This window comes from Macaca mulatta, chromosome 6 (assembly GCF_049350105.2).
Source record: "Macaca mulatta isolate MMU2019108-1 chromosome 6, T2T-MMU8v2.0, whole genome shotgun sequence".
NCBI lineage: Eukaryota > Metazoa > Chordata > Mammalia > Primates > Cercopithecidae > Macaca > Macaca mulatta.
Window position 1 is genome coordinate 153,038,826 of NC_133411.1, and position 27,474 is coordinate 153,066,299.

The following is a 27,474-nucleotide window of genomic DNA, read 5'->3' on the forward strand; positions in this document are numbered from 1 at the left end:
ATCACTTTCCCAAGATGGTGGAATCCAAATACTGTGACTCCAAATAACATGCTATTAACTAATGAGCAGAACTTTCTTCAGGGTTTATAGTAATAACATTTATCATGAGCCATTGCATTATATTCCGGTATCAAAATCCTGAGGCCCTCACAAAAGAAGCCAGACCATTGTTGAGGACTAGTTTCCAAAGGAACAATAAAGTTTCACTTAAAATTTTTCTCTCAACACCCCCACCGCAATAAAACAAACAAGTAAAACTAAAACAAACAAAAAACGCACTCCCCTCCAAACAAAAATAGCAAGAACAAAAGGCTATAACAACCATATCAAAAAACCTAGGATTGTACCCTAGAAACCAACAGGCAGCTGCCCTTTGAGGTTTTTACTCCATTGGTGAATTTAATTTTTTTTATTTTTACGGATACATCATAGTTGTACATATTTATGAGATAAATGTGATATTTTGATACAGGAATACAATGTGTAATAATGAAATCGGGGTAATTGAGATGTATCTGTCGCCTCAAACATTTGTCACTGCTTTGTGTAGAGAAAATTCTAAATCTACTCCTAGTTATTTTGAACTATACAATAAATTATTGTTAATTATGGCTACCCTATTTTGCCACTGAACACTAGATTTTTGTGCTTTCTGCCTATATTTTTGAATTTCTGAAATTGCTCATTCAAGTGTTCACCACCTTTCATCAATCATTTTAGCATTTATTGGTTTAGGTATCATTGGCACAACTTTAGGTAGAATGACCACATATTATGATTTGCTGGAGACAATTCCATTGTCCCATTTTCTGCCTATTTTTCCTTACCCCCAGCATAATTATTAATATTGTTCCCTTTTACTCTCAAAAATATCCTAGTTCAGTTGATAAACTTTGTGATTGTACTTTCTTTAAGCTACATTATCCATGTAGCTGTGTTTCGAATCATCAACAAGATGCAGTAATCCATCATTATCTACTTAATCTTATGGTTAAAAAAAAATCTGGTCTGTCTTGTTTTTTTCTGATGTTTCTGTTTCTTCTGAATCAAAAAAGATATCCCTTTCAAATTTGAGTGAGCTACAAGAATATGAGCATTAAAAATTGTCCATTTAGATGCTGGTAAGGTTGAGAGAAAAAGGAATGCTTATACACTGTTGGTGGGAGGGTAAATTAGTTCAGCCATTATGGAGCACAGTGTGGCGATTCTTCAAAGACCTAAAGACAGAAATACCATTCTACCCAGTAATCCCGTTACTGGGCATACACCCAAAAGGTTATAAATCAATCTACCATAAAGACACATGCATGTGTATGTTCATTGCAGCACTATTCACAGTAGCAAAGACATGGAAGCAACTTAAATGCCCATCCATCATAGACTGGATAAAGAAAATGTGGCACATACACACCATGAAATATTATGCAGCCATAGAAAAGCAATGAGATAATGTCCTTTGCAGGGACATAGACAGAGCTGCAGGAAATTATCCTTAGCAAACTAATGCAGGAACAGAAAACCAGATACCACATGTTATCCTTATAAGTAGGAGCTAAATAATGAGAACACATGGACACCTAGAGGGGAACAACACACAGTAGGGCATGTTGGAGGGAGGAGGGAGAGAATCAGGAAAAATAACTAATAGGTACTAGGCTTAATACCTGGGTGATGAAATAATCTGTACAACAAACCCCTATGATACAAGTTTATCTATGTAACAAACCTGCACCTGTACCCCGAAGTTAAAAGGTAAAAAATTTGCCTGTTTTAGGAATGAATTATTAGATATAGATGTTCTTCAAATTCTACTTCTGTCTCTGAAAGCAATTAACATATTTAAATTTTCCCCCTTGAATTTCTGCTCCAATTGAGAAGCCAAGCAAGAAAATTGAGTTACCTGATTGAGTTTTGCATATTGTTTATTTGACTTTGAGACATAAGCCAAAGTATCCTGCAGATGCCCATTAGGGATTTTGAGAACATCCACTAATTTCATGGCTAATCATGTAGGAATTTCATTTTGGATTTTTTCCTTTTTTTTTTTTTGCATTGCTCCCTCACTCTGGGATAGGCTTCAGAAAGTTATATTAAAGGAAACTGGAGTCCTTGGTAGATGTGCCATCCTCTGTTAAAGTCACCCACTTGGCTTTATCAGGAGTAGAAAGCCTCACCTAGGTCAAGAGATGAGGCAACATGAGCTAGAGCTGTAATAGCTGCACAGTCCTTCCCTGGGACCTAATGTATCCATCACCAAAACAAAAATGGAAAGGACATCCTAATAATGAGTAATATTATTTAGTTAAGACAGTCATGCTAGTATACACACTAACACTTTTACATGTTTCACAAACACACACAAAACAACTTCATTTTCTTAGTATGGCTCTGAAACTAAGGTACAGGCCCTGGAGCCAGACTGCATGGATTTACATTCTGTACTACTTACTTGCCATGGAGCTTCAGTAATTTATTTAAAGATATTTTAGAGTTGCCTTCTTTCCCTTCTGTTTTTTAGTTAATATGCCGTGGAAAATTGTGCCAGAAAATTATGGTTTGAACATGGGCAGTTTTCTCCTACCTTCAGCTATATCCACAAGCACCACATGAAATGGAGATCTGGCAGCTCTGTGTATTTCAGTCAAGTTCCACAATGAAACCTGACAACTACGGTAAAAACCAAATAAGTGCCAGTGTTTGTTTTCACTGTCCCTGCATATTAACTATGTAACCTCTTTTCTCAAATATGACAATTATATTTCCTCTAAATTATCTTTTTTCCTTTACCAAAGAGTTTCCTCATCAAGTCTTCTGTACTAGGTTATTCAAATTCTGCTTCTGTTATTTCAGTTATTTTACTTTGAACAATGAATAGTTTTGAGAAGATAGATTTGTCTGTAATGGCGTTGGATGCCTTTGTATAGAACTGGTTTTTAAAAGGCAAAGAAATTTAACCCTAATTTTATAACTATTCCTGGAAACTTTACATCGGTATTGCAAGTGCTGCATGTTGTTAAAAAAAAAAAAAGTCTTTTAAAGATAACATATAAGCAATATTGTAAATACTGTAAATATTTTCATTGCAGAGATAAAAAATACCCTCTTAAGTAACAAATAAACCTTTCTAATATCAGGCGAATGGCTATTGTGGCTTGGAATATCAGTTTCAGTGAAGGCACTGAAGCACTGGAAGTCTATATTTCAAATAACTTGGGTAGTAAGGGAGATAATATGAAAAACAGCATGGGAGAACTCACAGTGGGCTCTAATGATGGCAAAGCCACTCATGCCAAAGGTAAAAATGAAGGATTTGAAAAATATGACAGTTAGCACCTATATATACTTCAAGCATTTGTGTGCCAAGCATTTCTTTAAGCACTTTGTACTTTTTAACTCAATTACTCCTCCTCTTAACAACCCAGTGAGGTGGGTGCCCTATAACTCCCATTTGATACATGAGGAAATTGAGAACAGAGTAAATAATTTGTTAAACATTATTATGCTAGAAAATAGTAGACTAGACATTTTGAACTCATTCCTGAGTCCTTATGCTAAACCACTAGGCTGTATTGTTATTATGTTATGAAATGTGAATGTAGAAAAGTCAATAATTCTGATTAATATCCTAATTTATCTAAAATGTGATTACTGAAATCCATATAAATTAAAATTGCAACTAGACATTTGATAATTGCATCTGCGTCTCCACATGTATATATATTCAAATTGATAAAAAATATTTTCTGTAATGTTCTCATTGGGCAAATAGTATTTAAACCTTATGTTTAAGTTTATGTTACATTAGTCATGTATGTTAATTGATATTGCATAGTGGTTAAGGGTATAGGCCCTGGAGCCAGACTGCATGGATTTACATTCTGTACTACTTACTTGCCATGGAGCTTCAGTAATTTATTTAAACTCTTTGTACCTCACTTTTCTCATCTGTAAAAGCAAGATAAGAGTGTTCATTGCTAGAAGGGTTATATGACATAATGTATTCAAGTATAAGTGTCTAAGTACTAAGTATTCAATAAATATTTGCAATAATTATTGTTGAATCTATGTAGCTACAGAAGCAATACTATTTCTTCAGGAAAAATCGACTTTTTAAAAGCTATAAGGATTGGGTTTGAACAAGCTAACTACGTCTAAGATCAATTATAAATGTTCACTCTGTTGTTTGCCCTGCAGATTCTGTATTATAATTTGCTTTTTGATAAGGTGGAGTGTATTAAAATCTGCTTTTTTATCTCTTTCCAAGATTTTTCAAATTTGGCTTGTCTGCATTGTAAATTTTAGTCTCATAAGTACTGTTTTAAGAACCGCCTATATTTAGGGCAATTATCCTTGAAAATTGTGAACAGTGCTTCTCATATTTTATTTTCTTGATATGTTTCATCTTATTTCAAATACTATAAAAAGTGTCCATCTTTCTGCCTTCCCTTTCTCTCCTCTCTTCCCCTAAAACACAGAATTTATCAGGAGACAGAGCATAAGATGATTTATATTGTGGAAAACATATTTATTTGCAAAGAAAGAAAAAGGCAGTATCTCAGGCAAGTGAAATAATAGCCATAACAATTTTTAAAGATATAGTGTTTCTTAAAATCATATATGTGTCAGGTTTTATTACATTCAGTGGGAGAGCAGCTTGAAAATTACTGCAAGCATGATATATATTGTGGTTTAGGTTCCTCTAGGCAGTATACTTTTTCTATTTTTTGTTAGAATTCTTCATGACCATATCTGTTGCCCATTTTTAATGTGGTTATTTGTTTTTCTTGTCGATTTAAGTTCCTTATAGATTCTGGTTACTAAATCTTTGTTGGATGCATACTTTGCAAATGTTTTCTCTTATTTTGTAGGTTGTTTACTTTTTGCTGTGCAGAAGCTCTTTAGTTTAATTAGGTCCCACTTGTTAACTTTAGTTTTTGTTGCAATTGCTTTTGGGGACTTAACTCAAACACTCTTTGCCAGGGCCAGTGTTGAGAAGGGTATTTTCTGGGTTTTCTTCCAGGATTAAAAAAAGAAGAAGAAGAATTCCTCACGACTCTCAATTAGAGTTATTTTGAAGAAGGTTAATGCTTGAACCGCAGTAACTGTCATGCTATCGTATCTATATAAGTATATCATTGTAATTTGTGCAGAAATGATTGGTAAGAAGAAACATTTTACTGCTGTTGAGGAATGGAAGGGATGAGACTAAAGTGATGGTTTGAAAAAAAATAGTATTCAGACTGGATTAATTTCCTGGGGCTGCTGTAACAAAGTACCACAAACTGGGTGGTCTACATAAACGAAATGTATTGTCTTAGAGTTCTGGAGGTTAGAAATCTGAAATCAAGGTTTCGACAAGGTTTTTTCCTTCTGAGGACTGTAAGGGTGAATCTGCTGCATGCCTCTTTTGTAGCTTCTGGTGGTTTGAAAGCAATCTTTGATGTTCCTTAGCTTGTAGATGCATCACTCTCATCTCTGCCTTCACCTTGACATGGTGTTCACATAGTCTCTCTGTGTATGCCTGTCTCTGTGTCCAAGCTTCCCTTTTTTAGGAGCACCAGTCATGTTGGTTTAGCACCTACCCAAATTACCTCATTTTAACTTGATTATCTCTGTAAAGATCTTATTTTCAAATAAGGTCACATTCTGATGTCCTGGGAGTAAGGACTTCAATATATCTTTTGGGGGATGTACAGTTGAATTCATATCAGCCGTATGATGTTACTGCATTCTTTTGCCCAAATATAGACTGAGTTTTTTGCTACACACATGCTCAAAAGAACAATAATCTGATTTTTTTTCACTTTGATCAGCTATTCATGTCAATGTCAATTGGTTGTCACCGTTGCAGAATGGCAAATCTTTTGAATCAAATCTGTAGCAATGGAGTCTTCAACTGCATCATTTTGGGTGTCTAGTTTAACACTTGGCCCAAAGTAAACTTTTTACATTGGGTTTAAAGTCAGTCCCATGCTTGTAGAAAGACACATGCTGGAATATTTTTCATCAGACTTTCTGAAACAAAGTAAGAGGTCATTATGTTTATAAATAAGTAAAAGCCTGCTAAAGGAAAATCTTAATGTCTATAGTGCCAATTCGTAAACAATGTTATTTTATTGAGTTTGTTCACTTGTGATGATTTTTAAAAATATAAAGTAGAACTATAAAAGTAGGCATTTTGATTTTTCAGTTTTCTTCCATAGAAGAAAAAGTTATTTAGTCATAATGCTTTTAATGTACTTAGATATTATTTTTTGTTATTAAGACTAATTATAATGCTTGACACTTTTCCTTAAATGAGGATTATTTTATTTTAAAACAGTGACATGTGAAATCAAATGTCTGATTTTAATTAAATTCTGCACATTTAGATCTAGAAGTCAAAGACAAACACATTTTTTTCCTTTTGATTTTAGGTTAAGCAGTCAAGATCTTTTTTATTCTTCTTCTACAGTCCTAATTTTTTTTTTTTTTTGAGACAGAGTCTTGCTCTGTCGCCAGGCTGGAGTGCAGTGGCACAATCTTGGCTCACTGCAAGCTCTGCCTCCCAGGTTCACGCCATTCTCCTGCCTCAACCATCCGAGTAGCTGGGACTACAGGTACCTGCCACCACACCTGGCTAATTTTTTTTTTTTTTTGTATTTTTAGTAGAGACGGGGTTTCACCATGTTAGCCAGGATGGTCTCGATCTCCTGACCTTGTGATCCACCCACCTCAGCCTCCCAAAGTGCTGGGATTACAGGCGTGAGCCACCACGCCCAGCCCTGCAGTCCTAATTTTTTACAATTTAATGAAAATCATAAATCCCCTACTGTCTGTGATAATGAATTTTCCTCTCTGGAAGAGAATATAAACATTTCTTAACTCTTGCTAAAATGTTATTTTGGAAAGATTAACATCATTTAAAATATTATTTGATTCTAGATTTATAAATATCCTTTCTTTTCTGGACTCTAATTAAAAGTTATTCGTTTTAATTTAAAAATTGACTTCTGTACTACTATTATAACACACTACACTCCCCTTCCCACTCCCTGGAAATGAAATGTCTCAACTTCATATTAAAATTTTGAGAGGCCCCTAGGAAATTGGCCTGAATTCACTGAGATAGCTCTAAAGTTAACAAGAATAGACTAATCTTCATAGAACAATCAGGACAGCAAGTGCATCAGAAAATGACCAAAACACCCCTCGTTTAACTGGCTACACATATTGAGAATTAAAGAGAATTAAAACTCCAAGGAACCTTGAGAGAATTCATTCCCCACTCTTTGACTTTACAAATGAAGATCTGAGGCCAGGAGAAGTGAAGGGATGTGTTGTAAGACCTACAATTCCATGTGATACCTTGACATTTCTGACCCTCACAGGGTCCTAAAGGTTTAACCATGAGTTCCCTTGCTCTTGCCAGATATGTCCCCTAACCAGCAGAAAAGGCTCCCCACCAGGCAGGTTCCTCTATCGGCCACCCTACTCAGGCCTCAGCCCAAGTCATTTTGCCTTCTTATGAGCTGGTAAAATTATTCAAAGAAACATATTATATCCCCCTCCCCCCATGGGAACCAGGAGGCAACTCATCCTCTAGATACTGTACACCACAGGCCCAGCTCATTCGCTCTACTCCTGAGTGTAACCACTACATATCCCTGCCTGGTGTGCAGGCTCTTCTCTCCCAGGCTGTGAGTGTATGTGATTAATGAACTGCTGCCAGTCTCATCTGTCCAGTGTTGAGTATATCAGGAGCTCATCCATCTTGTACTATTTGGGAACAGGGATCCTTCCTTCGCCAACATGGTAGGTAGAGACTATCAGAACAAGGGATTTGGTTGATTTTACTAATATGGCTAGTATCAGATTTACCATTGTGTCTTGTCTTTGCTTTTCAGCTAGTACATGACAAAGATTAGATGATAAATAAGTGATTGTAACCATCTAATTATGTCAGAAACTCTATTAGAAGAGAGGTTATATTATATTTACTTTTGTATCCCAACTATAGGACATAAAATAATGTTGTTTGTGGTATTTATTCATTCGTTTGTTACAAAGATTTATTGAGAACCTACCATGTGCCAGTCACAATATACAACAAACAGATTCTGTGCCTGTCTATGGTATTTTTTAAATTTATTTTTTATTATACTTTAAGTTCTAGGGTACTTGTGCACAATGTGCAGGTTTGTTACATATGTATACATGTGCCATGTTGGTGTGCTGCACCCATTAACTCATCATTTACATTAGTATATTACATTAGGTATATCTCCTAATGCTATCCCTCCCCCTCCCCCTACCCCACGACAGGCCCCAGTGTGTCATGTTCTCCTTCCTGTGTCCAAGTGTTCTCATTGTTCAATTCCCACCTATGAGTGAGAACATGCAGTGTGTGGTTTTCTGTTCTTGTGATAGTTTGCTGAGAATGATGGTTTATAGCTGCATCCATGTCCCTACAAAGGACATGAACTCATCCTTATTTATGGCTGCATAGTATTCCATGGTGTATATGTGCCACGTTTTCTTAATCCAGTCTATCATTGATGGACATTTGGGTTGGTTCCAAGTCTTTGCTATTGTGAATACTGCTGCAATAAACATATGTGTGCATATATCTTTATAGCATCATGATTTATAATCTTTTGGGTATATGCCCAGTAAAAATGGGATGGCTGGGTCAAATGGTATTTCTAGTTCTAGATCCTTGAGGAATTGCCACACTGTCTTCCACAATGGTTGAACTAGTTTACAGTCCCACCAACAATGTAAAAGTGTTCCTGTTTCTCCACGTCCTCTTCAGCACCTGTTGTTTCCTGACTTTTTCATGATCGCCATTCTAACTGGTGTCTCATTGTGGATTTGATTTGCATTTCTCTGGTGGCCAGTGATGATGAGCATTTTTTCGTGTGTCTGTTGGCTGCATAAATGTCTTCTTTTGAGAAGTGTCTGTTCATATCCTTTGCCCACTTTTTGATGGGGTTGTTTGTTTTTTTCTTGTAAATTTGTTTGAGTTCTTTGTAAGTTCTGGATATTAGCCCTTTGTCAGATGAGTAGCTTGCAAAAATTTTCTCCCATTCTGTAGGTTGCCTGTTCACTCTGATGGTAGTTTCTTTTGCTGTGCAGAAGCTCTTTAGTTTGATTAGATCCCATTTATCAATTTTGGCTTTTGTTGCCATTGCTTTTGGTGTTTTAGACATGAAGTCCTTGCCCATGCCTGTGTCCTGAATGGTATTGCCTAGGTTTTCTTCTAGGGTTTTTATGGTTTTAGGTCTAACATTTAAGTGCCTAATCCATCTTGAATTAATTTTTGTATAAGGTGTAAGGAAGGGATTTCAGTTTCAGCTTTCTATGTATGGCTAGTCAGTTTTCCCAGCATCATTTATTAAATAGGGAATCCTTTTCTCATTTCCTGTTTTTGTCAGATATATCAAAGATCAGATGGTTGTAGATGTGTGGTATTGTTTCTGAGGGCTCTGTTCTGTTTCATTGGTCTATATCTCTGTTTTGGTACCAGTACCATGCTGCTTTGGTTACTGTAGCCTTGTAGTATAGTTTGAAGTCAGGTAGCATGATGCCTCCAGCTTTGTTCTTTTGACTTAGGATTGTCTTGGCAATGCGAACTCTTTTTTGTTTCCATATGAACTTTAAAGTAGTTTTTTCCAATTCTGTGAAGAAAGTCATTGGTAGCTTGATGGGGATGGCATTGAATCTATAAATTACCTTGGGTAGTGTGGCCATTTCCACGATATTGATTCTTCCTATCCATGAGCATGGAATGTTCTTCCATTTGTTTGTGTCCTCTTTTATTTCATTGAGCAGTGGTTTGTAGTTCTCCTTGAAGAGGTCCTTCACATCCTTGTAAGTTGGATTCCTAGGTATTTTATTCTCTTTGAAGCAATTGTGAAAGGGAGTTCACTCATGATTTGGCTCTCTGTTTGTCTGTTATTGGTGTATAAGAATGCTTGTGATTTTTGCACATTGATTTTGTATCCTGAGACTTTGCTGAAGTTTCTTATCAGCTTAAGTAGATTTTGGGCTGAGATGATGAGGTTTTCTAAATATACAATCACATCATCTGCAAACAGGGACAATTTGACTTCCTCTTTTCCTAATTGAATATGCTTTATTTCTTTCTCATGCCTGATTGCCCTGGCCAGAAGTTCCAACACTATGTTGAATAGGAGTGATGAGAGAGGGCATCCCTGTCTTGTGCCAGTTTTCAAAGGGAATGCTTCCAGGATTTGCCCATTCAGTATGCTATTGGCTGTGGGTTTGTCATAAATAGCTCTTATTATTTTGAGATACATTCCATCAATACCAAATTTATTGAGCGTTTTTAGCATGAAGGGCTGTTGAATTTTCTCAAAGGCCTTTTCTGCATCTATTGAGATGATCATGTGGTTTTTGTCTTTGGTTCTGTTTATATGCTGGATTATGTTTATTGATTTGCATATGTTGAACCAGCCTTGCATCCCAGGGATGAAGCCCACTTGATCATGGTGGGTAAGCTTTTTGATGTACTGCTGAATTCGGTTTGCCATTATCTTATTGCCATTATCTTATTGAGGACTTTTGCATTGATATTCATCAGGGATATTGGTCTAAAAGTCTCTTTTTTGGTTGTGTCTTTGCCAGGCTTTGGTATCAGGATGATGTTGGCCTCATAAAGTGAGTTAGGGACGATTCCCTCTTTTTCTATTGATTGAAGTAGTTTCAGAAGGAATGGTACTAGCTCCTCCTTGTACCTCTGGTAGAATTCGGCTGTGAATCCGTCTGATCCTGGACTTTTTTTGGTTGGTAGGCTATTAATTGTTGCCTCAATTTCAGAGCCTGTTATTGGTCTATTCAGGAATTCAACTTCTTCCTGTTTTAGTCTTGGGAGGGTGTATGTGTCCAGGAATTTATCCATTTCTTCTAGGTTTTCTAGTTTATTTGCATAGAGGTGTTTATAGTATTCTCTGATGGTAGTTTGTGTTTCTGTGGGATCGGTGGTGATATCCCCTTTGTCATTTTTTATTGCATCTATTTGATTCCTCTCTCTTTTCTTCTTTATTAGTCTTGTTAGCGGTCTATCAATTTTGTCGATCTTTTCAAAAAACCAGCTCTTGGATTCATTGATTTTTTGAAGGGTTTTTTGTGTCTCTATCTCCTTCAGTTCTGCTCTGATCTTGTTATTTCTTGCCTTCTGCTAGCTTTTGAATGTGTTTGCTCTTGCTTCTCTAGTTCTTTTAATTGTGATGTTAGGGTGTCAATGTTAGATCTTTTCTGCTTTCTCTTGTGGGCATTTAGTGCTATAAATTTCCCTCTACACACTGCTTTAAATGTGTCCCAGAGATTCTGGTATGTTGTATCTTTGTTCTCATTGGTTTCAAAGAACATCTTTATTTCTGCCTTCATTTCGTTATGTACCCAGTAGTCATTCAGGAGCAGGTTGTTCAGTTTCCATGTAGTTGAGAGATTTTGAGTGAGTTTCTTAGTCCTGAGTTCTAGTTTGATTGCACTGTGGTCTGAGAGACAGTTTGTTATAATTTCTGTTCTTTTACATTTGCTGAGGAGTGCTTTACTTCCAATTATGTGGTCAATTTTGGAATAAGTATGATGTGGTGCTGAGAAGAATGTATATTCTGTTGATTTGTGGTGGAGAATTCTGTAGATATCTATTAGGTCCACTTGGTGCAGAACTGAGTTCAATACCTGGATATCCTTGTTAACTTTCTGTCTCATTGATCTGTCTAATGTTGGCAGTGGAGTGTTAAATTCTCCTGTTATTATTGTGTGGGAGTCTAAGTCTCTTTGTAAGTCTCTACGGACTTGCTTTATGAATCTGGGTGCTCCTGTATTGGGTGCATATATATTTAGGATAGTTAGCTCTTCTTGTTGAATTGATCCCTTTACCATTATGTAATGGTCTTCTTTGTCTCTTTTGATCTTGTTGGCTTAAAGTCTTTTTTATCAGAGACTAGGATTACAACCCCTGCCTTTTTTTGTTTTCCATTTGCTTGGTAGATCTTCCTCCATCCCTTTATTTTGAGCCTGTGTGTGTCTCTGCACGTGAAATAGGTCTCCTGAATACACCACACTGATGGGTCTTGACTCTTTATCCAATTTGCCAGTCTGTGTCTTTTAATTGGAGCATTTAGCCAATTTCCATTTAAGGTTAATATTGTTATGTGTGAATTTGATCATGTCATTATGATGTTAGCTGGTTATTTTGCTCATTAGTTGATGCAATTTCTTCCTAGCATCGATTGTCTTTACATTTTGGCATGTTTTTGCAGAGGCTGGTACCAGTTGTTCCTTTCCATGTTTAGTGCTTCCTTCAGGGTCTCTTGTAGGGCAGGCCTGGTGGTGACAATATCTCTCAGCATTTGCTTGTCTGTAAAGGATTTTGTTTCTCCTTCACTTATGAAACAGTTTGGCTGGATATGAAATTCTGGGTTGAAAATTCTTTTCTTTAAGAATGTTGAATATTGGCCCCCACTCTCTTCTGGCTTGTACAGTTTCTGCCGAGAGATCCGCTGTTAGTCTGATAGGCTTCCCTTTGTGGGTAACCCGACCTTTCTCTCTGGCTGCCCTTAACATTTTTTCCTTCATTTCAACTTTCGTGAATCTGACAATTATGTGTCTTGGAGTTGCTCTTCTCGAGGAGTATCTTTGTGGCGTTCTCTGTATTTCCTGAATTTGAATGTTGGCCTGACTTGTTAGGTTGGGGAAGTTCTCCTGGATGATATCCTGCAGAGTGTTTTCCAACTTGGTTCCATTCTCCCCCTCACTTTCAGGTACACCAATCAGACGTAGATTTGGTCTTTTCACATAGTCCTATATTTCTTGGAGGCTTTGTGCATTTCCTTTTACTCTTTTTTCTCCAAACTTCTCTTCTCGCTTCAGTTCATTTATCTGATCTTCAATCACTGATACCCTTTCTTCCAGTTGATTGAATCTGTTACTCAAGCTTGTGCATTCATCACGTAGTTCTTGTGCCATGGTTTTCAGCTCCATCAGGTCATTTAAGGACTTTTCTACATTGGTTATTCTAGTTAGCCATTTGTTTAATCTTTTTTCAAGGTTTTTAGCTTCTTTGAGATGGGTTTGAACTTCCTCCGTTAGCTCAGAGAAGTTTGATAGTCTGAAGCCTTCTTCTCTCAACTTGTCAAAGTCATTCTCCGTCCAGCTTTGTTCTGTTCCTGGCGAGGAGCTGCGTTCCTTTGGAGGGGGAGAGGCACTCCGATTTTTAGAATTTTCAGCTTTTCTGCTCTGTTTTTTTCCCCATCTTTGTGGTTTTATCTACCTTTGGTCTTTGATGATGGTGACGTACAGATAGGGTTTTGGTGTGGATGTCCTTTCTGTTTGTTAGTTTTCCTTGTAACAGTAAGGACCCTCAGCTGCAGGTCTTTTGGAGTTTGCTGGAGGTCCACTCCAGACCCTGTTTACCTGGGTATCTGCAGCGGAGGCTGCAGAAGAGTGAATATTGCTGAACAGCAAATGTTGCTGCCTGATAGTTCCTCTGGAAGTTTCGTCTCAGAGGGGTACCCAGCCATGTGAGGTGTCAGTCTGCTCCTACTGGGGGGTGCCTCCCAGTTAGGCTACTCAGGGGTCAGGGACCCACTTGAGGAGGCAGTCTGTCCTGTCCGTTCTCAGATCTCAAACTCTGTGCAGGGAGAACTACTCCTCTCTTCAAAGCTGTCAGACAGGGACATTTAAATCTGCAGAGGTTTCTGCTGCCTTTTGTTTAGCTATGCCCTGCCCCCAGAGGTGGAGTCTATGGAGGCAGGCAGGCCTCCTTGAACTGCAGTGAGCTCCACCCAGTTCGAGCTTTCCAGCTGCTTTGTTTACCTACTCAAGCCTCAGCAATGGCGGGCACCCCTCCCCCAGCCTCGCTGCTGCCTTGCAGTTAGATCTCAGACTGCTGTGCTAGCAATGAGGGAGACCCCGTGTGCGTGGGACCCTCCGAGCCAGGTGTGGAATATAATCTCCTGGTGTAACATTTGCTGTGACCCTTCGAAAAGCACAGTATTAGGATGGGAGTGACCCATTTTCCAGGTGCTGTGTGTCACAGTTTTCCTTGGCTCGTAAAGGGAATTCGCTTCCCCCTTGCGCTTCCCAGGTGAGGCGCTGCCTCGCCCTGCTTCAGCTCTCACTTGGTGGGCTGCACCCACTGTCCTGCACCCACTGTCTGAAATGCCCCAGTGAGATGAACCTGGTACCTCAGTTGGAAATGCAGAAATCACCCGTCTTTTGTGTCGCTCACACTGGGAGCTGTAGCCTGGAGCTGTTCCTATTCGGTCATCTTGGAACCCTCTCTGTCTATGGTTTTTTAAGCTTAACATAGTTCTACTCGCCCATCTTCCCTGCAGGTGCTTGCAAGTTCACAGCCATCAGTCCTCTGCCTGGAGAATGCTCCTGTTCCTCGATGCTTCTAGCTTGATAAGGTCATTACTACACTTCCATATAAGCCAGGATCACCACTCTTTGTGAACTGGAAGGTCTGAACCAAGAAAAGATTCTAATTTGGAGATCTGCTGCTTGGGAAATGTTTATAGTGATCTGCCAGTGACTATCCTTGCTGTCAGTGATAATGATGCTCCTACATGAGAAGCATTCATCTGTTTGTAAGACCACAGTCCTGAGCATTAGTGCACCTGGGATTAGACAGTGAGGGATAGCATACTTTGAGAACTTTTTATTTTGTTCAGGGCAAGGGGAAGTATATCCATGCCAACAGGACACCACAGAAGCATTCATTTAATCCCCTTGTAGTTCATTTCCTTAAATTCTTCTGCCATATTTCTCAATATAACTATCCCTCATTCCAATTATCTGTTGCCTTGTAAAGAAAAACAGACAAAAAACTCCAAAAAGCCAAAAAAAAAAAAAAAATTAAAAAAATCTCAAAACTTGGTGGATTAAATCCATGACAATAACATTTTATTTCCTGAAAATCTAAAATTTGGACAGGCTTGTTGGGTGTAGCTCATCTCTGTTCCACACAACTTCAGCTGGGGAGCTCAAAAGCTGGATGTTGAATTCATCTGAAGGCTCATTCACGTATGTGACTGTTGATGCTGGCTGCATGTTGGGATCTCAGCCAGAGCTCTCAAACAGAACATATACATGTGGTTTCTTCATGTGGTATGGGCTTCCTCCAAATATGGTGGCTATAGTCTGGGGAAGAGAATCCTGAAAGAGAGAAAACAAAAAAGGCTGTATTACCATTTCTACATCATCCTCCGAAGTCATATGATATTCTGATGCATTCTATTGGCTAGAAACATCTCTCTAAAGCTGGCCCATATTCAAGGAAAAGAGAATTATACTGCAACTTTTTATGCAAAGATTTTTTAAACATGTTTTAAAACCACCACTTCTCAATGGGATGTAAGTGAAAAAAAAAAAAAAAAAAGAATAGTGAACATTCTTGTGTAATCTGAGAGACCTAGATTGGTTAGTAGCTGTATCTACACAGCAATTCCCTTTTGGGTGTATATAGCCAAAGGATATCATATCAGCATCTTATAGAGATACCTGCACTCCCATGTTCATTGCAGCATTATTCAAAATAGCTAAGATATGGAAATAACCTAAATGTCCATCAGTGGGTGACTGAATAAAAAATTTGTTGTTGGTGGTGGTGTTTGTGTGTATAATTGAATATTATTTGGCTTTTAAAAAGAAGGAGATTCTGCCATTTGTGCAACATGGATGAAACTGGAGGACACTGTGTTAAGTGACATAAACTAGACATAGAAAGGAAAATACTGCATGATTCTCTTTATATGTTGCTATGGTTTGCATATGTCCATCAAAAAGTTGATGTGTTGGAAAATGGTCATTGTAACAGTATTAAGAGATGAGGCCTTTAAGAGGTGATCAGGGCCGGGCACAGTGGCTCATGCCTGTAATTTCAGGACTTTGGGAGGCCGAGGCAGGTGGATCACCTGAGGTCAGGAGTTTGAGACCAGGCTGGACAAGATGACAAAATCCCATCTCTACTAAAAATACAAAAATTAGCCAGGTGTGGTGGCGTGTGCCTGTAATTCCAGCTACTTGCAGGCTGAGGCAGGAGAATAGCTTGAACCTGGGAGGTGGAGGTTGCAGTAAGCTGATATCGCACCACTGCATTCCAGCCTGGGCAACAAAAGTGAAACTCCATCTCAAAAAAAAAAAAAAAAAAAAAAAGGTGATCAGGCCACTAGGGTTAAGCTCCCATTCTGAAGGGATTGATGCTGTTATTGCAGGAGTATGTTAGTTGTGGCAGGAGTGGGTTCCTAATAAGGTTATCCCCATTCATTTCTGTCTGTGTGGTAGCTTCCACCCTTCACCTTCCGCCACGGATGACTCTTGCCAGGTGCCAGCACCATGCTCTTGGACTTCACAACCTCCAGAATGATAAGCCAAATAAACTTCTATTGTATATAAATTACCCAGTCTGTGATATTCTGTTATAGCCGTAGAAAACAGACTAAAACACATGTGAAATCTAAAAGCAAACAGAGAAAGAAAGCCCTTTAAATATACAAAAGCAGAATAGAATGATGGTTACCATAGGCCAGGGGGAGAGGGGATCAGATATGCAGGCCAAAGGGTACAAAGTAGCAGTAATGAGGATGAGCACATCTTGAAATCCCAAGTACAGCAGGGGGGCTATGAAGGTGATAGTTAATAATATGCTATTGAATAGTGGACATTTTAGATTTTAGGTGTGTGGTAAGAGCTTAAGCACACCGGGGATTGCTTGAGCCTGGGAAGTTGAGGCTGCAGTGAGCCATAATGGTGCCATTGCCCTCCAGCCTAGGCTGACACAGGGAGATACTGTCGGGGGGCGGGGGGAGAGAGAGAGAGAGAGAGAGAGAGAGAGAAAGAGCAGATAGAGACAGGTTAAAGAAAAACTTTCTTAAAATTAAGTACAATTGTAGTCTTAATTACCTTTTACCTTTCTTCACTCCCAGTTATCTGTTTGTTATTATTATGTCTTTGTTATTATTGTTTGTTGTTATTTAACACATACACATACACAGAGTATCTGTGAGATGATGGATATGGTAAGTTGTCACTTTCAGTCATTTCTCTATGTACATGTATATCAAAAATCATGTTGTATGCCTTAACTTTATGTAATAAAACATAAAAAAAATTAAAAAATAAAAGAGTGGGTATAAGACCAAAGCAAAATAAACGTGAAAGAGATAATTCTAAATATGTATTAGATCCTAACATGTGAGTAAAGGGCTACTTCAGTATTGAATCGACTTATTGGTGTTTTGTGTTTCTGTAGATATAGTCTTACTGTTATTACCTACATTTAGAAATGTTATTTAATTACTAGTGAAGTATTCTGCTTCTTGCACACTGTTCTTCCCTATGAAAACGTGGTCCCAAAATAAAATAATTTACTCATAGACTAAAACACGGTTGGATAACTATTCCATAGTGGTCTTTCTCTACCTATAAAGATGCACAACATTTGCTGTTTGCTTATTTTTTTAATGATGCATAAAGGATGACTCTCCTTTTCGTCTCTACAATTTCACATCAGTAAAATGTTTATTCCATACTCATTTTGCCCCCTAGTGGCTTTCTATGGTCTTGTCCCATATTTAAAAATAATTTTCAAATCTTGTGGAATATAGGAAAAGTACAATTTTGTTCCTCTGCCACATGCACATCGCTTTATAGATGAGGAAACTAAACCCCAGAAAACTCGCGGAACTTGTCTGGTGTCACACATCCAGTTAGAACTAGAAATTGTATATTGCTACCTTCTCCTACCCTACTGCTAGAAATAAGCCTCAGGAAGGCAGGGCAGTTTTGTTCATTGATGAACAAGAACAGTGCCTAGCAAATGGTAGGTGCTTATCAAATATTTGCTATATGTTATAAATAAAAGTATAAATGAATCAAGACTAGAACCTGTATTTATAGGTTTCATGCTTTACATAATACTATGTAGTCTGTTTAATCTTTACCATAAATCTTGTACATAGTGCTTGATACTTGATTCTACTTTACTCCATGACAGTTTCAACTGCTTGAACTACCTCACCCTTTACTTGTTTTGTCATTAGGTTTGTAACATTTTCATTCATTTAATATTAGTAACAGCTTAATCAGGCACTGTGCTGCCTACAGAACTATGAAGAGGTACTTTTTAAAATTCAATTTTTATTTATTATTAACTGTGGTAACTATTTTTAAGTATACAGTTCAGTGTTGGTAAGTGTATTCACGTTGTTGTGAAACCAATCTCTAGAACTTTTTAAACTTGCAAAGTGAAATTCTGTATCCATCAATCTTCCCACCCCAGCTCCGGCAACCAACATTCTACTTCTATTTCTATGCATTTGACTACTCTATATAGTATCATTATTTTTATAACTGGCTTATTTCACTTAGCATAATGTCCTCAAGTTTCGTCCATGTTAAAGTATATGGCACATTTTGTTTGTCTGTTTATCATTGATGGACACTGTGGTTGCTTCCAATTTTTAGCCCTTAGGAATAACGCTCCTATGAACGTGGGTGTACAAATATCTATTCAAGACCCCGATTTCAATTCTTTTGATATATACTCAGAAGTAGAAGTGCCTGATTATATGGTAATTCTATTTCTAATTTTTGAGAAACTGTTTTCCATAGTGGCAACACCATTTTACATTCCCACCAACAGTGCACTAAGGTTCTAATTGCTCTATACGATAGCCAACACTTGCTATTTTCTTTCTTTCTTTTTGCAGTGCCATGCTGGTGAGTATGAGGCAATATCTTATGGTTTTTATTTGCATTTCCCTAATGACTAGTGATTTTAAGCATCTTTTCATATGCTTGTTGGACATTTGTATATCTTCTTTGGAGCAATGTCTATTCAAGCCCTTTGCTACAAAGAGGCTCATTTAATTAATCAGTTATTTCCTCTGTACACAGAAAAATCTTAGCAACATGATAAGAGCCATTTCCTTTGTTCTTTTTGTCACACTATATCACCATTATTTCAGATCTCAATAATATAAAATAATAACTAAAACTTTTCTTATGTGTCAGGCACTGTTCTAAGTATCTTACATATGTTAACTTATTCAATCCTCAAAACTTCCCTATAGATGGGTACTGTTAACTATCTTCATTTTACAGAAGAAGACAGAGGCAGAGAGGTAAGTTACTTGTCCAAAGTCAAATGGCTGCTGAGCAGTAGAGTCAGGATGGGTACCTAGGAAGTTGATTTAGAGTCTATGCACTCAACCACTACTCAAAGACTGAGTAGGTGCCTCTCTGACACCTACTCAATCTTTTAAAATATCACCTACATCTTTTTTATTGGACACCTCTTCTGTATAAGTTTGTATTTCAGACAACAGAAAATTAAATGCCAATTGATATCGTTGTAGGAAGATATTCATTGTTCAGTGGATGCCAAGTCTAGGGTACAGCTAGCTTCGGATGTGTTTGAATCCAGTGGCTCAAACCATATCATATGTATTAATGGTCCCAGAAAACGTTCCCAACTCACATCTTTTTGGCTCTGATTGAGCTCCATGTCCATTGCTGTGATTAACATGGTGGCAGGGAGTATAAAGTGCTGTGACCAGTCTACCCAAGTAAATCATGCACCTGTACCTGGAGCAAGGGTGACAACATTACCTGAAGCACAGAAACCTGGAGCAGGGGAGGGATGATTCTCATACGGTTTTACTAGACACCCATTCACATTGTATTGTTTCTTTGGGAGATAGGGAGCTTTTTTTTTTTTCATTAGGAATAAATACATGAGTGAAATTATTAAGATTAAAAAAACCCTTTCTTATGAATGATTTGATTAATAAAAAGGTAATAACAATAGCTAACATCAATTTAGTACTTACTATATATTAAATGCTGTCCTACGTATTCTACATGTATTGGCTCAATTAATCCTCGTAAGAACTCTCTAAGTCAAGTGCTATTATCATCCTATTTTACTGGTAAGATACCTGAGGTGCAAAAGGGTCTCGGTGTACCTGGAAGGGAATATGATAACTTGCCCTGGGTGACCCACCCAGTTGATGAAGTCAAGATTTGAACTCCAGATGAGCTTCAGAACCTCTTCTGTATTCTTATCGTTTGAACACCAGACTATCTTCAGAGTCTATTCTATAATCTATCATTCATATCATAAGGTAGCTTACTTGTCACATATAGAAACTGTAGCCCACAAAAGAAACAGAATAATTCATCAGTTATGCCTGATGTTTACAATCAGGAAAGACAGCAGAGACTCTCATATGGCCAACCCAGAAAACAATTAGAACTTACACTATCATGTAAAGTCTATAGTTATGTAAGAAAGAAATATGTAAATATGAAGTCTATTCTGCCAAATTTGTGCTAGATCCCATTTAAAAAAAAAAAAAAAAGAAAAGAAAAAACTAATAGTTTATGGTCCCTGTTCAGAGCCTAAGGGAATTGGTTTAAAGTTTAAATAAAAAATTGTACATGCTGCCAGTCAGAACTATTCATCATCATAAGCATTGCATTTATTTTATTTATATGTACTTTAACAATTTTCTAGTTTTGTAGTTTAAAAAAAAATAGCTGAAAAGTCTGTCTCAAAGCTCTCTCACCTCTTAAAAGAAAGCAGGACGACTTTAAAAAACCAGTTTGTTTAAACATGGCCAGACTGTTTTCCAGGTATCCACATTTTCTTCTCAACACATGCCCAATCCAAATACAGAGCATCAAAGGCGTTATACTATATGTATGTTAAAGTTTTAATATTTACAAAACTGATTAAGGTAAAGGATTATTAACTTTTTTAACCACTAGAAGTGTAAAAGCTGTGTAGCTTTTCTTGGCCTCAATTTTCTCAACTGAATAATGAAGACAAAAAGAAACTGGAATAGGGATGTATTGATCCATTTATTCATTCAGTAACTATTGAACACCTGTTACGTGTCAGGCTCTGTGCCAGGTGCTAGGGATGGGATATATTAATGAGCAAAAATAATAATGATCCCTTCCCTCTCAGCATTTACAGTGTCACTGGGGGAGAGAAACATGATTCAAATAATCACTCCCCAAATAGTCAAAGGACTCCTTAGGGCTTTTCAGTTCCTAAATTCCATATACACGCAAACATAAAAAATAGTTCATAGAACACAAAACTTCTTACATGTTTATTTGAAAGATCTGACAAATCTCATTTATTTCTTAGACTCATTTTTTTCCAGATTATTAGCCACAGATATTGCAAACCACTTATAACAATTTTCTGCCTGCCAGTGACATAATGCATTGTCCTGGCTCATTATTGTAATAGTTGTTACTATGCATATTGAATGCAAATTTCAGGTAATATTTTAGTCTTCATTTTCTATTCATTCCTAGGACTGCATTTCTATTTGTAACAGGGAGGGATTAAAAAATAACAGGGCCAATAAAATTTAGAGTTTCAAAGGTAAGAGCTGATTACACACACACACACACACACACACACACACACACGGGGTGAGAGAAAAATGTTGTTTATTTTTCTAGCTATAACAAAATATCACTTGGGTTCCCCTTTTCCTCAGATTTTAATTCTATTGATGAAGCATATACAGAGGAAAATAGGAAAATGAGTTGTTTTCACTGAATCATTAATGACTTGAGGTTGGCAGGAGGTAGACTTTTTAATTGCTTACTTGTTTATTAGATTTATTCTATGGCAGTTGATCTCTAGATTTCTTTGGGTACCCCAGAGTCTTGTTGTTAATCAAATATTCTGTAAAATTTTTGGTTTTATCTGTAAAAGTGATTCTACAAGTTCCAGATGTCTTAGGTTGTGTCAAATGTTTGACGAAAGAAGGCTATTTATTGGAAACCAGCCAGGATCTTTGTTTAGATTATTTTTGCCAGCAGCTCTTCTACTTCAGGCTGTGATTTCATCAAAAAATATTTGCACAAGCCATTGCTTCAGTAACCACGTCTCCAGCCCCACCGGAAGTGGATGTGGTTAATCTAGTAGACAGTACTCTTCCGTCTGAGCCTAGCTTAGACATAGTAGACTGAAAAATTACGTATCTGGAGTTGTTTTTCACCAGGGTTAGCAAAAGGCTCTGATAATCTGCCATCATTATAGGTTTCTTGCTTCTTATCACAACAGCAAGTCTTCTTTGATGGGGAAGAGTCTAGGCAAATGTTCTGGTTGATAATGAATTGTCCAAATCTTAGATTTCATCTGGATTTTTCTGTTAATGTAATCCTTCTCTGCATATTGTCCTTTGGTACTTACAAAAAGCTAATAGATACTAGCTTTTTTATCTCTTCCAGATTTACTGTTATTTAGCAATAGGGAATCATTAAGTTCGCATTCTCATCCTAGATCTGTTTTCTTATGCCTATCAATAGAAAATACATGAGAAAATAGTCAACGTTAGTTTTAAGAATGCATTTCCTGTTGGAGATTAGAATGATACATCTGGTGGTAAGCTTTCTCATCCTAACTCTTCTTCAACCCACAAAGGGTGCTTAACCAAAAGTGGCTAGGCTGATGATTAGTAGGTAGGACATTTCAACCTCTGGCAAATTTGTCATTGAGCAGCATCAGTAAAATGGTGGAAGATTCTCCACTATCCTCAAAACTTTTTCAATGACTGTAAATCAAATGTAATAAAGAGGCATCTAACCAAAATAAAATTTAAGCTGTTGTGCCTAAAGTGATCCAAATATACATGAAGAGAATGTATCAACAGATAAATAACTTGAGTTATGAATAGTAAGGACTGAAATAGTGGTTTGGAGTGGAAAAGAGTCAGGTGAGAGGTCGGTTTGAAAACACCAAATGGGCATTGTAATATTCCTAATCAAATACTCATCTCCCCTCCCCCGACACAAAAGGTTGCGAATCCATACTGAGTGAACAGCTTCTTTGAAAAGTGAATCTACAAAGAAGTTCCAAAAGAAAGATAAAAGATCAGCTATACACAACATAATCAAAAGCAAGCCCTGTTGTCATGGTAAGGCCTTATATTCATATGTAGGGTGTCTAAGTAGCACTAGTAATTTGCAAACATTGATAAAGGCAATAAATAACAATGATATCTAATGATGCACTTAGACATTTTGGACCCTCTAAATTATGCCAGGCTCTTTAAAATACTTAAATCTACTAGAGTAGCAGTTCTGAAAGTATTTAACACATAGCTCTTAACCTATTTGGAGAACATGTACTGTTTTGCAATTTGGGTGAACTCTTGGGATCTCTAGAAAATGCAGAGCAAGTCGCGCCTGTAATCCCAGCTCTTTGGGAGGCCAAGGCGGGAGGATCGCGAGGTCAGGAGATTAAGACCATCCTAGCTAACACGGTGAAACCCCGTCTGTACTGAAAATGCAGAAACAAATGGTGTGGTGGCGGGCACCTGTAGTGCCAGCTACTTGAGAGGCTGAGGCAGAAGAATGGTGTGAACCCGGGAGGCGGAGCTTTCAGTGAGCCGAGATTGCGCCAACCTGGGAGACAGAGAGAGACTCTGTCTCAAGAAAAAAAAAAAAAAAAAAAAAAGAAAAAAAGAAAAGGCAGAGCAGGTGCATAGAGTTTTGCATACAATTTCAGGGAATTCATGAATTTTGTGAATCCCATTTGCAGACCTAGGTTAAGAATGGAGGCTTAATGCAAATCGTGCTAGGTAATAAGGACCTTCACGGCATGTAGTTTTCCTTTCTAAGTAATTGTTGTCAGCCACCTTGTATCACAATACACATGCCCTTGAGTTTTTTCAAGTGGTTTGCCAGCATTTTTTCCTCTTTTCCCGTCTATTAGTCATCTCATTTTAATTCATATGGTTGCCATATTCCTTAGCCTTTTATGAAGGTAGTTAAGGTAGACTGCTCTCTTGTTATTTCCCTTCCTTCTCCACAGTGGCTTTAAAGAGTTTATGTGGGCTCTGTGTCAGAACTACTTATTGCATTCAGGATGAGGCTGACAAACCACAACCTGTGAAGGCAGACTGGGGAAATCCACCGGAAAAGCTTTTAGACGGAACTGCAGATTCGTTGTGAGTAACCAGGCCCAGCGAGAGCAATGAATTGCATAAGCACAAATGAATATGTCTGCATTTTGATGACCCTTCACCCTACCCGCAGCCAGGCACTTAGTCACCCTTTCCTCTGTGTCTCCTTAACGCTATTATACCTCTATTATAGCTCCTATCACTGCACTGGATTTACTTGTTTACGAGTCTGTCTCTCTTACTAGACTATGAGCAATTCCAAGGCAGAGTGCATGACTTATTTATCTCTGTACCTCAACCCAGTGTCTGGGTTAAGAGTGCAGGCTTTGGAGTCAGAGTGTCTGCACTCAAATCCACGTTCTGTACATTTGCGTAAGATCGCTTGGGCTAGCTACTTGACTTATCTGAACCTTGGCTTCTCTCTCCTTCCTTTCTCTCTCTTACGATGCCTCACCTTCCTTTGCACCTGTAAGTGTCACACTAACAAGGTTATTGTGAAGAATAAATGAAATAATGCTCAGCATAGCGACAGTCACTTAGTAGTGATTCAGTAATTGGTATCTATTATTATATCTATTAATATTACAATTGATTGCTGAATGAAAATTCCTTTCCTTATTATAGTTCACCTGACTGGAAAAAGCTTTTTTTAGCTTAAACTACTAAAGAACACACTTTCTCCCTACCTCTTTCCTTGTCCTCTCTGTCCCTTTGCTATTAATACCCCTCCCCAGTAACGTGGTAATTAATATTCTATTTTATTTTTCTCCACTATATTTATTATCATCTGACATTCGATATGCTTATTCATTTATTGTCTAGAATGTGAGCTCAGTGAAGGCAGGGGCTTCAGCTCTTTTGTGTTCATTGTGGAATCCCCATTGCCTATAGCAATGCCCAGCATGTGGAACATACTAAACAAACATTTACTGAATGAATGAGTGAATTGGCACTCACAGACACACACACACCACAACACACATAAAACATCCTCATTCTCTGCTGAAGGTGAGCCTCACTGATTGTCATTAACGTGTGACATTCAATGTATACCATTCTTCACTTTGCCAAATGGGTAATAGAGCAGCTTTTCTCCTTATTTCCCTTTCTTTCATGGCTGGGGGATGGAGGGAAAATATTTTTTAGTACTGTCGTAAAAACTGAAATTCTTAGAACTTTAATGTCAAAGCCACACCTGTCAGTGGGACACTGAATGGGAATCATTGGTGGAAGTCCTCCCTGAGAAGTGAGCAGAGGGATGCTAGGGAGAGGGTAGATGAGTTCTGGATTACTCCTTAGAAGTGGTAGTTGTTGAGAAACTTGTTTCTGTCATTTCTCCTCAAAAACTCACAATTACTACTTAGTGTTTACAGAATTAGGTTCAAACTCCTCTATTGTTCTTTCACTGGTGCTTTTTGCTCCAGCCAACCTGGATAATTCACTCTTCTTTTCCCAACTGCTGCTCCCCTCTATATACCCCTGACACACACTTACGCACACATTTTTTTCACCCACTTTTCCCTTCTACATAGAACCTTTAGCTTCTGTTTTCTAGGTTCCACCTGTCCTTCAAGGTGCAATTGCAACCTTGTCTAGTCATGATATTTCCTCTCATTCCTCTCATCCTCCCTCCCTAAGCCCTGAAGACAGCTGACTGAGTTCTCCTTCCTCAGATTTCTTTAAGAAATTTCACCACCTCTTTGGGGGTGTTTCCAGCTTTTGCCTCCACATATCTGTCTCTAGACTTGTCTGCTAAATTGTCTCAAGGACCGAGATGGTTCCCTGTTTTGCTATGCATCTCAGACTATCAGTGAGTGTTTGTGGCAGTGCTTGTGTACCGAGCTGCCTATTTCCATTTTTTTTTCCCCAGCAATACAAAGAAACTTTAGGCCTTTTCTGATGAGAACATGTTAAATAGAAAGTATTTTTCTTATATGGTCAATACAAGTGAATTTCTTTCACCATTCATTCTGTAAAAGGCAGAATAATTAATAATGAAGGTAAATGTAGAGACAGGCTTGCATTTCTTGAGGCTACAGTGAGAAGGGATCAGTTTCTCATAGGGCTTGGCAGGGTATGTCAAGTTGGTAGACCAAAGGGGGCATCTCATTGCTGACTTTGGGAGTTTAAGACTTTACAAGTGGAAAGAAATGAGTAATTGAAATTGGGACTCAGTTCAGGATGCTAGGTAAGTGAACAGTGTTACTCAGGGTAACTTTCAGTTTCTCTTCTTCAAGGTTTCAGGTGGATGCAAGAGACTGTGATAACACTGCCCCCTTCTGTTACTCTAGGTTGTTAATCCTGATGATGTCTCAAGTCTGGTTTGATGATCTTGACATGAATTTTTGATTTCCAAGAAATGCTTACTTAAGACAGAAGAGAAAGGAAATCATATGGTCCATGTGATACACAATTTCATTCTATTAAGTTCCGCCTTTTTATAGTTCGCTTGATCATTACATTTTGTTGTGAGGTTTCACTTCAATTGCATTATAATGGGAGATTGATTTTAGACCAGGGAACGAATGAAGCCAAGGATCATAACAAAATCAATTAATTCATCTATTTATTTGTGTTCTAAGGGGCTACATGGTTTCTTCTGGTTCCTAGAGCTTTCCTATTTCTTCCCTTGGAAGTTAAAGCAAGCCACTGGTTGAGGCACTGTGGCTCTTTCATTTATGACAGAACCTTTCAGATTTTAAGAGCAGTTGAAGAGCTGTGAATACTGGTCCTTCACATATCCAAAACCAGCACCACTTTCTGTGAATATCACTATTTGTGAAATGATTTATCTCAGAACTTTGGAGTATCTCTGTAACCATTTTTTCCCTTTCCCTATAAGCCCATTTGTATGGAACTCTAAAGAAGGTGAGGCCAGATAGCAGAGAGCTTTGAATATACACCAAGGACTTTGGAGTTTATTCTGTGAGCAGTTGGGAGCCAATTAAGATATCTGGGCAAATAATGGCATCTTTAGAAAGAGGACACTGTTAGCTTTATGTCAAATGAACTGAGATGAAAAAACTTGAAAGGAGGGAGAACATTAACAGGTTCCTATAGAAATACCAACACCTGTATCCCCAAAATCCTCACCAGCTTTTCCTCATTTATTCTACTTCACTCTAGTCTGAGATATCATCATATATCACTAAATTCCTGCAAATTCTCTCCACTAATCTCCCTACAACTAATTTTGTTTCCCTGACAATCTATTATCCCCATATCAGCCAAAGTCACCTTTTAAAAAGTAAGCAAACCAGAATATGTCACATCTAACTTTAAATTCCCAATGACTTCCCATAACACATAGAATGAAATCTATGGTTTGGTCCCTGCCTGCTTCTCAGACCTGCACTCTCACCCTTGCTCACTGGGATCCAACTTGCTGGCTTTCTCGGATCCTTGAACAAGCCAAGCTTAGTTTCACCTCAGACAGCTGAGCCTTTGCTCTTGCCATTCCACCTGACTAGAGCACACTGTTCCCAGCATTTCACATAGCTGGCTCCCCTCCCCAGTCTCAGCC

General features: G+C 37.9%; 1 protein-coding gene across 2 annotated transcripts in view; it reads left to right on the plus strand.

The window, feature by feature from the left end:
• The window catches only part of KCTD16 (potassium channel tetramerization domain containing 16), a 310,210-nt gene that overhangs the window by 1,070 nt on the left and 281,666 nt on the right, over positions 1–27,474 (plus strand). Inside the window, exons 2-3 of one of the 2 annotated variants that reach the window (XR_013418074.1) lie at positions 2,519–2,672; positions 14,349–16,170. The gene's annotated coding sequence lies outside the window, so the exon portion shown is untranslated. Of the gene's footprint in view, positions 1–2,518; positions 2,673–14,348; positions 16,171–27,474 lie in introns of those variants that run through there. The other variant, XM_015141097.3, reaches the window with a different exon arrangement.